The sequence below is a fragment of the Ammospiza caudacuta genome, chromosome 38 (genome assembly GCF_027887145.1).
Source record: "Ammospiza caudacuta isolate bAmmCau1 chromosome 38, bAmmCau1.pri, whole genome shotgun sequence".
NCBI classification, from domain to species: Eukaryota; Metazoa; Chordata; class Aves; order Passeriformes; family Passerellidae; genus Ammospiza; species Ammospiza caudacuta.
The window spans coordinates 1-10,238 of NC_080630.1; positions in this window are offsets into that span (position 1 = coordinate 1).

The following is a 10,238-nucleotide window of genomic DNA, read 5'->3' on the forward strand; positions in this document are numbered from 1 at the left end:
CAATCCATAGACACGACAATAAAATCTAATTCACAAGCAATACAAAGCAATACAAAGCAATACAAAGCAATACAAAGCAATACAAAGCAATACAAAGCAATACAAAGCAATACAAAGCAATACAAAGCAATACAAAGCAATACAAAGCAATACAAAGCAATACAAAGCAATACAAAGCAATACAAAGCAATACAAAGCAATACAAAAAGACTGATAACCTTTTGCTATTTACATTACATGTTAATTTATGCTTACATGAAACCCAAAACAACAAAACCACAGAAAAAACAAACAAACACTCACCTACCACAGACACTCCCTTCAAACAGCACACAAACCCACCAGCCCTCGCACCAAAACTACTAAATTAAACCCCAAAAACCATAGGTCCTCGGGAACGTGGTTCCCAGGAGGCCCCAAAAAAATCCTCCTGCCTGACGAAAACCCCGGTCCCTGGCCGTTCCCTGCCCAAACTTTGGCGATGAACGTCGCCTCGCGGACCGACCGGGACCGAGGAAAAAAAAACCCAGCCGGGGGGAAAAAAAAAAAAACCCCCCGGCTGGGGATTTTTTATTCTAAATTTAAAAATGAGGTGAAAAACCTGAAAAGCAAACAGCATACAAGGTTACAACCCTAGAGCCCTTCAACACACGCACAAAACCCACACTGACTCTCACCTCAACCGCTCTGCTAACCCTCACCACACATCCACACCGCTCCTCGGGAACGTGGTTCCCGGGAGCCCCCAAAAAAATCCTCCTGCCTGACGAAAACCCCGGTCCCTGGCCGTTCCCTGCCCAAACTTTGGCGATGAACGTCGCCTCGCGGACCGACCGGGACCGAGGAAAAAAAAACCCAGCCGGGGGGAAAAAAAAAAAAACCCCCCGGCTGGGGATTTTTTATTCTAAATTTAAAAATGAGGTGAAAAACCTGAAAAGCAAACAGCATACAAGGTTACAGCCCTACAGCCCTTCAACACACGCACAAAACCCACACTGACTCTCACCTCAACCGCTCTGCTAACCCTCACCGCACATCCACACCGCTCCTCGAGAACGTGGTTCCCGGGAGCCTCCAAAAAAATCCGCCTGCCTGACCAAAACCCCGGTCCCTGGCCGTTCCCTGCCCAAACTTTGGCGATGAACGTCGCCTCGCGGACCGACCGGGACCGAGGAAAAAAAAACCCAGCCGGGGGGAAAAAAAAAAAAAACCCCCCGGCTGGGGATTTTTTATTCTAAATTTAAAAATGAGGTGAAAAACCTGAAAAGCAAACAGCATACAAGGTTACAGCCCTACAGCCCTTCAACACACGCACAAAACCCACACTGACTCTCACCTCAACCGCTCTGCTAACCCTCACCGCACATCCACACCGCTCCTCGAGAACGTGGTTCCCGGGAGCCTCCAAAAAAATCCGCCTGCCTGACCAAAACCCCGGTCCCTGGCCGTTCCGTGCCCAAACTTTGGCGATGAACGTCGCCTCGCGGACCGACCGGGACCGAGGAAAAAAAAACCCAGCCGGGGGGAAAAAAAAAAAAAACCCCCCGGCTGGGGATTTTTTATTCTAAATTTAAAAATGAGTTGAAAAACCTGAAAAGCAAAAGTCACACACACAAGGTTAAATCCACTCACCCTGTGCTCACACACAGAGAGACAAGCAGACACAGACAAACACAGCCATGTGCTCTCACACATGCTCACACACTCTTCCCGCTTACACGCTCGCTGCAGCCCTTACCTGCGACGCTGAAGAACGTGCTTCGACACATTTTCTGGCTGCCCCTCCCTGACATCAAATGGTAGATTAGGGAAATCGGTAGCCTCAGGGACCTGTGAGACAACAAAAAGTGGTCAACAAGTGCCAATCTGACAGCCAGGAATTGTCCCCGCTCTGAACCAGTAAGTCTTCTACCCAAAATCCCACAAAACACAGATCAACAGGAAAATTTCTATAACTGTTCCACCTAACTGTGACTAGCTGGCAGGGCAGGGCAGCTCCGACCATAAGTGGTACAACATAGGTACACACAATATAAGCCAATGCATACAGTGCAAGTACAGACAATATAAGGCAATGCACTTACATACATTTTAAGCACATACAGTATAAGCCAACACAGGTACATGCAACGTAACTACATACAGTATAAGCCAACACAGGTACATGCAACGTAACTACATACAGTATAAGCCAACATAGGTACGTACAGTATAAGCCAACATAGGTACATACAGTATAAGTACATACAGTATAAGCCAACATAGGTACATACAGTATAAGCCAACATAGGTACATACAGTATAGGTACATACAGTATAAGCCAACATAGGTACATACAGTATAGGTACATACAGTATAAGCCAACATAGGTACATACAGTATAAGTACATACAGTATAAGCCAACACAGGTACATACAGTATAAGCCAACACAGGTACATGCAACATAACTACATACAGTATAAGCCAACACAAGTACATACAATATAAGCCAACACAAGTACATACAACATAAGCACATACAATATAAGCCAACACAGGTACACGCAATATAGGTAGATAGATACAATATAAAACAGGACTTAAGATAACTCTGCAAGATGAATTCCTGAGACCTATACCCTTTCTCAAGATGGAACCTATAGAACTACTGCAGTCACGTGAGGAGGGTATAAGACACCGCTCTACAAGTCCAAGAAAATGTCATGGAGAAAAAAGGCACTACCAAAGCTGGTAGTGACAAGGAAGACTGATGAGAACATCTGTAATCCTACCTGGCTCAAAGAGTAAAAATGTAAACAGGGCAGAATAAGGAAGATCCAGAAAGGAACATGAGTCGAATATAGGCAATATGGCACAGAACAGTGCCGACAAAGCGTCGAGATGTAAGAAAGGCCTTATGACGTGAAAGACAACGGACACAGACTACGTAACACAGACACGGACAACCTAACGGACGCAGATGACCTAACACAAAGACAAGTGGGAACTTTCCCCTTAGGGATCTGAGACTGCAAACGCAAGGTGAGCCACAGGCTGATGATGCCAAAGGAAAGGAAGCCCTATGATGATGGCACGTGATGATGAAATGTAGCTCGCAAAAAGAAGTTAGTGTCAAAGCGGTTAGGAAGACGCTCGAGACGCTCGGCAAGCCTAGAGAAGGAAGCGGATGGCTGGATGACCGTGGCGATAGCTCCGTACCCGAAGGCGAGCCCCTCGGGGGAAAGAGCCGTGACTATGCTGACTCGAGGAAGGCTGACGACGCAAAGTTCACGAGAACGTGGAGATGGGTCGGAACTGCCCTGCCCGGCAAAGGCTCTGGTGAGGCTGAGGACAAACCCTCTCTCTTTAATTCCAGAGAGCCCGGCCCGCTACAGACCTCTCCGCTAAGCTGACATGAAACTGCCCCCTGTGATAGTAAAGGCTTTTCCCATTCTCCCAACCCCTGGCCCCGACACTTAGCTTTTGGAAGACGAGCGGACAAAATGCATCCTCGGTCGGACGTGGACGTTGAGATGTTCTCAATGTGTGTGCTTCGGTGCTGCCGCTTCCAAGCTGTGGCTACGAGCCTCCTCAGGGTACCTAAGACGCGACAGAAAACGTGACTATTGCCCTCAAAACCAGTAATCCCCTGGACTCCTCCACACCCCTGCCCCAGCTCACCTCAAAACTTGATTTGACTCCGGAGGCTGCCCAGAAGATACCTGCAAAAAGAAAATGTACCCGCTTAGCATGCTGCTGCATAACGCTCCCCTATGAGTCAGCCTGCCTAAACACCGACTCACCTGCCCTCCTCTGTTCCTTGGTCATGCTTAGGGCAGCAACAGCACCTGCAAAGAAACAAAGCAAAAAAGCATGCTGAGATACTGTGAAAACACAACCTCCCTACTGGGACAAGTATGCCACACCGATACCTTAAGCTTGCACCCACCTGGCATGAGCATGCTCGGCCAGGATAGATCACAAGTGGACCACCTAAAATAACAAAAAAAAAAAAAAAAAAAAGAGGAGAGTTAGAGCTGCACCAGAACACCAGAAACTGAGACCTCAGCAATAAAACTGCTTGTGCACGCTACGCAATGCTCACCTTGCCCACTGGCCTGGACTGCAGCTCTCTGCCTTGACTTCCTAAAAGGAAAGGCAACAGAGCTGTGACAGCCATCATTTATGCTTCCTCTACCAAGGAAAACAGTGACTGACCTGCTTGGGGGAATCCCCTCACCCGGGATGGGGGGCTCTGCCCTGGATTTTATCCTTCTGCATCTGAAAGAGAGTTAGGACAAAAGTCAAAGGGCTGCAGGATAACTTATGGGCTCCAGTCATCTCGTGCCCATCTACAAATCCCATCTAGGGTCCAACTACACCCCACATTACCAATTACAAGCCCCCGAGATGCCTCCGATTGCGCCAGGCTATGGGGCGGGGCAGGGCAGAGCAGCTCCGGCACAAATCCGTGCAGACACCCGTGACATGGGACAGGACGTGACAAACAACGGGGACAAAACACACACAGAAACCTCTAGGCAAGGAAAATGACTGCAAGGACTGAGAGGATGCAAAATGAGATGACCAAGGTGAGACTGATGGTGAGCTGATCAGGCTCAGAGATCCCTGGAAAAAGAAGATGCTAAACTCAATGATTCGGTCCAAGAACTGCAAAGATCAATGCCCAGGAGCCCTAGAGTCACAATGCTCTACCTGAGCTCACATTCTCACAAGTCCTAATCAGCCATAATGGAACCTTACAGGGTGCAGTTGTCCATACAGCTGACAACAAGACCTGAAAAGACATCTGACGGGATGCTTCTAAAAAGAGATGCAATTCTGATGCCTGTCTGGGCTCCCGGGTCAAGAGTTCCGTGGCACGGGTGCCAGGGCAAAGAACGCTGAGATCACGGATGCTAGGAAAGGTTTCTGAGAGGCCCCTCAGACGGCTAAGATAACAGACATGACATATCCACATAACACACAACACACAAAAGACAAGTGACACGAGACACACCGGGACTGCTCTGCCCTGCTGCCCGGCTCAGCACCGTAACCAAAACTGAGACTTTGCTTTTATGAAGCCTAAGGGGCCACATCTTGCCTACCCTCATCTCCAGAGCCAATTCAAACCCCCCACCCTGGGAGTCTGACCTAGCACCCCACTTTCATCCCCTCTGTGGTTCATAGCCCTCTACTTATCTCTCAGACATCTGGTGATGCTGGTCCGTATCGGGTGCGAAGGAAGGCCGCCTCACCGGCTGGGGAGTTCCTGCTGCCACCGGGCTGTTGTCTCTCAGACAGCTAGATTAAAGAAAACCAAACATCGGTGCCTGATCTTGGCACCGCATCGGCCAAAACCCACAAGCCTGCTACTCACCGTTCTCCTAACAATGGCCGATCTCCTGGAGTCACACGCGTCAGCCATGCTCAGACACCGATGCCAGCATCACAGAGTACACCTGCATGAAGAGGACAGGAGATGATGTGGGATTGCTGAAAACTGAGTGGACCCTCGCTCCTCATCCCTACTTGCCCGACTCACCGCAATTCCTCGGCGGTTCCCGACAGCTACCCGGAAGACAGGGCTGACGAGGGCAGCGAAACCGGTCCGTCTTCTGGTGGGGGATGGCAGCTTGACGTGCTCAGAGCGGCTTGACTAAGACACAAAAACAAGAATAGAGACTTAGACTTGCCCCAGGAACTGAGACCTCAGCAACAATGAAGGCTACTGGCCACTGCTCACCTTGCCTTCTTGAACTTGACTGCTGAGATCCAGCTATGCTTCCTAAAAATAAAGACAAAGAACAGACCTGTAACAGGGTCACACTTGCCACACACCCTGCACAGACAAATGGTGACTGACCTGATTTCGGGAACCCCCTCACACACGATAGGGTGCGCAGCCATGGATGCGATGCACCTGCACCTGAAAGAAAGTAAGAACATAGGTCAAACACCAGCAGTATAACTCAAAAGCTGCAAAAACCTTCTATCAACCTAGGAATATCATCTAGAGTCCAACTACACCCAACATTACAAATTCCAAGTGCCCGGGATTGGTCCTATTCCACCAGGCTAGGCAACAGGGCAGAGCAGCTCCGCTACAAATGTGTGCGGACACCCGTGACACAGGACAGACGGCACAGGACAAACAATGGGCACAACACACGGACAGAAATCTCTTGGCAAGGAAAATGGCTGCAAGGACTGAGAGAATGCAAAAGGAGATGACCGAGCTGACAGCAATGGTGAGCTGATGAGGCTCAGAGAGCCCTGGAAGAAGAAGATGCAAACTGAATAACTTATTCCAAGAACAGCACAGATGGATGCCTAAGAATCCTACAGTCAGAATCCTCTACCTAACCTCATATAATCACAAGTCCTAATCCACCACAATGGATCCAGGTGGGGCACAGCTGTCCGCACAGCTCAGAACAAGACCTAAAAAGACATCAGATGGGATGCTTCCAAAGAGGGAAGAGAGTCTGATGCCTGTCTGAGCTCCCAGATCAGAAGTTCTATGGCCTGCGTGCCAGACCAGGGAATGCAGAGATCACAGATGCAAAGAATGACGCCAGGGTTTCTGACAGGACCCTCAAAGGGCTAAGGTACGAGACATGAGATACACAAACAACACACGAGGCACAACAGACAAGTGACCCGAGACACACCGGGACTGCTCTGCCGTGCACACCTCAGCACCGTGATCAAAAGTGAGTTGGCTTTTATGGGCCCTAAGGGGCCACTTCATGAACACCCCCCACCTACAAAGCGGACTCAAAAATCCCTCCCGGTAATTCCCAAACCGGCACCCTGCTTTCATCCCCTCTGCGGGTCACATCCCTCTACTTATCTGAGACATCGGGGTATGCTGGTCCCTGTCAGGTGCAATAAAAAGCCACCTCGTTGGCTGGGAAGGTCCTGCTGGCACCGGGCTGGTGTCTCTCAGACATGTATTAAAGAAAACAAAACGTCACTGCCTGACCGTGGCACCCCATTGCCCAAAACCCCACCGGTCTGCTACTCACCGTGCTCCTAGGAACGCCCGGCGGCTCAGGCTGCACGCTTCGCGCACGCTCAGAGACCGAGGCCATAGTCACAGGGGACACCTGGATTAAGAGAGAATAAGGTGATTTGGCACAGCTGAAACCTGAGCGAACCCTCGCTCCTCCTCCCTACTTCCACCGCTCACCAAAACATCTCGGCAGTTGCCGAAGGCCACGCAGATAGCGCCATTAAATAGAGGAGTTCGGGGCTTCATCGCCGGGTCCCGTAACACATGCGCAGGACTCGCATCTGCGGGAAACCCAGTGCATCGGCCGGATGGCGACAGGGGCTTGGCATGCTCCGAGTAGATTGCCTAAAGCACACCAATGAGAATGGAAACTTAGAACTGCATCAACAATTGAGAGCTGAACAATAACAACTACTTCTCTCTACTGCTCACCTTGACTGCTGGTATCCAGATTGACTTCCTAAAAAGAAAAACAAAGAACAGAGCTGTAACAGAGTCATCGGAACACTTCCGCTGCTGAGACAAATGATGCCTCACCTGCTTGTGGGAATCCCCTCACCCTGGATGGGGCCCTCAGGCACTGATTTAATCCATCTGAATCTGAAAAAAGTTAGGACAAGAGTCAAACTGCTGCAGGATAACTGATGAGCTCCAGACATCCTGTGTCCATCTACAAATCCCATCTAGGATCAAACTACACCCCACATTACACATCCCAAGCCCTCAGGACTTGTCCTATCGCACCAGGCTATGCAACAGGGCAGAGCAGCTCCGGCCCAAATGTGTGCTGACACCCGTGACACGGCACAGACAGGACGTGACAAACAAAGGGTACAACCCACAGACAAAAATCTCTTGGCAAGGAAAATGGCTGCAAGGACTGAGAAAATGCAAAAGGAGATGACTGACTTGAAACTGAAGGTCAGCTGCTGATACTCAGAGAACCCTGGAAGAAGAAGCAGCTAACTCAATGATTTATTGCAAGAACAGCAAAGAGGGATGCCTAGAAATCTTATGGTCAGAATCCTCTACCTAACCTCATATTGTTACAAGTCCTAATCCACCACAATGGATCCAGGTGGGGCATAGCTGTCCATACAGCTCAGAACAAGACCTAAAAAGAGACCACATGGAATGCTTCCAAAGAGAGAAGAGAGTCTGATGCCTGTCTGAGCTCCCCAGTCAGAAGTCCTATGGCCTGCGTGCCAGCCCAAGGAATGCACAGATCACAGACGCTACCAATGATGCCAAGGCTTCCGACAGGCCTGCCTAAAGTAAAAGACATGGCATACAAAAACAACACATAATGCACAACAGACAAGTGACCCGAGACACACCGAGACTGCTCTGCCCTGCGCACTTCAGCACTGTGACCAAATGTGAGACTTGGCTTTCATGGGGCCAAAGAAGCCGTTTAATGAACGCCCCACACCTCCAAACTGGACTCAAAAACCCCTCCCGGTAATTCCCAAACCAGCACCCCACTGTCATCCCCTCCCCAGGTCGCAGCCCTCTACTTATCTCTCAGACATCAGGGGATGCTGGTCCCTGTCAGGTGCAAAGAAAGGCCACCTCGTCAGCGGGGAAGGTCCTGCTGGCACCGCACTGGTGTCTCTCAGACACCTATAATTAAGAGAACCAAACATCAGTGCCTGATCTTAGCACCGCGTGGGCGAAGAACTATGTGGGCCAGATACCTGCCAGGCAGCTACTTGCCCTCTCCTGAGTGTGCCTGGCTCCTTCAGGCTCCAGCTTCATCCCGATTCCCAGGCGGTGGCCTTCATTAGTGGTGGCACCTGGCTTAGAGAAAGGCAAAGTTAAACGGCATTCCTGTGAGTGCAGTGGAGGACCTTGTATGCTGTAAGACATGGGAACGCCTATGTTAGGCTTCTGAGAAGCCTTGTGTGGGGGGGGCCCTCAAATAAACACCCTTTCTCACCCTGCTGCCTGCAAACCCCCTCCCAAGAACTCCTAAACTGGATACCTGCTCTCTCTCCCTCTCCCAGTCACAATCCTCAACTCACCTGAGGCCTCAATCTCAAACATCATCCTTGACACTGGGCAGATCCCTCTTGTGACACAATGAATCTCCTGAAAAATCATTATACCTAAGAGCTGAGCACTACCAACTACTTCTCTCTGCTGCTCACCTTGGCTGCTGGTATCCAGATTGACTTCCTAAAAAGAAAGACAAAACACAGAGCTGTAACAGAGTCACCATACACACTTCTGCTGCAGAGACAAATGGGGCCTTACCTCCTTGGGGGAATCCCCTCACCTGGGATGGGGCCCTCTGGCACAGATTTAAGCCATCTGAACCTGAAAAAAAAAAATTAGGACAAGAGTCAAAAAGTTGCATGATAACTGAAGAGCTCCAGAGATCCTATGTCCATCTACAAATCCCATCTAGAGTCCAGGTACACCCCACATTACACATACCAAGTCTCCAAGACTTCTACTATCGTACCAGGCCATGCGGCAGGGCAGAACAGCCCCATCCCAAAAGTGTGCAGACACCCGTGACACAGGACAGACCAGACGTGACAAACAAAGGACACAAGACACAGACAGAAATCTCTTAGCAAGGAAAACAGCTGCAAGGACTGAGAGAATGCAAAACAAGATGATGGAGCTGAAACCGATGGTGAGCTGATGAGGCTCAGAGAACCCTGGAGGAAGAGGATGCTAAACTGAATTCTTTCTTCCAAGAACTGCAAAGATGGATGCCTAGGAATCCTACAATCAGAAGCCTCTACCTAACTTCGTATTATTACAAAGTCCTAATCCACCATAATGGATCCTGGTGGGGCATAGCTGTCCATACAGCTGAGAACAAGACCTGAAAAGACAACTGACTGGATGCTTCCAAACAGAGAACTTTTGACTGGGGAGCTCAGACAGGTATCAGAATTGCATCTATGGCCTGGGTGCCAGGCCAAGGAATGCAGAGATGACAGATGCTACCAATGATGCCAGGGTTTCTGACAGGACCCTCAAAGGGCTAAGGAAAAAGACATGAGATACACAAGCAACACATAATGCACAATAGACAAGTGACACGATACACACCGGGACTGCTCTGCCCTCCTGCACACCTCAGCACTGTGATCAAAAGTGAGACTTGGCTTTTACGGGGCCTAAGGGGCCACTTCATGGACACCCCCAGCTCCAAGGGGACTCCAAAACCCCTCCCGGTAATTCCCAAACCGGCACTCTGCTTTCATCCCCCCTGTGG